Source organism: Dipodomys ordii, unplaced genomic scaffold (assembly GCF_000151885.1).
Source record: "Dipodomys ordii isolate 6190 unplaced genomic scaffold, Dord_2.0 Scaffold70, whole genome shotgun sequence".
In the NCBI taxonomy this organism is placed as follows: domain Eukaryota; kingdom Metazoa; phylum Chordata; class Mammalia; order Rodentia; family Heteromyidae; genus Dipodomys; species Dipodomys ordii.
The window spans coordinates 6241528-6242910 of record NW_012267286.1 but is presented as its reverse complement, the minus strand read 5'-3'; positions in this window follow the sequence as shown (position 1 = coordinate 6242910).

Sequence of the window (1383 nt, the reverse complement as noted above, 5' to 3'; positions counted from 1 at the left end):
GCAGGCAGGCAGGCAGGAAGTCAGGCAGGAAGTCAGGAAGGAAGGAAGGAAGGAAGGAAGGCAGGAAGGAAGGAAGGAAGGAAGGAAGGAAGGAAGGAAGGAAGGAAGGAAGGAAGGAAGGGAGGGAGGGAGGGAGGGAGGGAGGGAGATGGGGCAGGGCAGGAAGGAGGAAAGGAGGGAGAAAAGGCACAGGGGAACTGGTGAGGTGAATTTCACTGTTAAATTTATAAATTATAATTACAAATAAAACTCACTATGTCAGGTCTTTCAAAATACAAAAGAGCACTGTATGACTTACCAGAATTAACTTGGAAATCAACAGACTTAGATTTTTAAATCCCAGTTCTTCTGTTTCCCAACTGAAAGATCCTTAGTTTCCTTATTGATGAATCGGAAAGTAATCTCTACCTCATATTATTTGTGTTGGAAAGATTTGGTCTGTATCAGACATCCGTCATTTCTCATAAGTAATTGCAAAAGGCTAAATCCAGGCTTTGTCCTTCTTTTACTAGAAAAGAAACCCTTAGCTACCATGCATACCAAGATATGATTATTTTAGCAAATACTGTAATACACTTTAAAAGATGCTAGTATTTTGAACAGTTTTGTTTCAATTCCAATCATCAATACTGAATCTGTGCACCTGTTAACATTGTGAGAATATGCTAAGGAAAACATGGGTAGATTACTTTAGAGTCCTTTCTTATAGGTATATGAAAACCAGCTCAGAATCTCCTTCCTGAGACTTTTCCCTGAAAATGTGACGTCTTCACTGAGCCCATTGTCCATAGTTGAAGCACAAACATGTAAAGCAAAATAGGTTTGTACATTGGCTCACTTGGGTAGTCAGTGACCCAGCCACTGAGCACTCTGTACACGCCATATAGTCAACCCAAGTGAGAGGAGCTACAACTAGCACTGATGTGGTCTGTGTGACCTTGGGAGAAGAAGAGGAAGTTTAAAAAAGCATCAAACGAATATACAAGAAACCATCTAACTCTAAGTCTGATGACCCCTAAGAGCTAGTCCTCACATCAGAACACATGAAGTCCAATCTCAGCATTATTACAGACAGTTGCCACATGTTCCTGGGTAATTCCAGCTCAACAACCACAACAATAATAATGTAGCTCTAGATCCTTATATATCACCTTGCACCAGAATCAACTCCAAATGGATCAAAGACCTCGGAGTCAAAGCTGACACTCTGAAAACATTACAGGATGGAATAGGAGAAACCTTAGGTCTCGTTGGCACAGGCTGAAATTTTCTTAATAGAGACCCAGAAACACAACAAATCAAAGAAAGGTTGGACAAATGGGAGTTCATGAAGTTGCAGAGCTTCTGCATGGCAAAGGACATAGCTAGCAAGATCAATAGAAA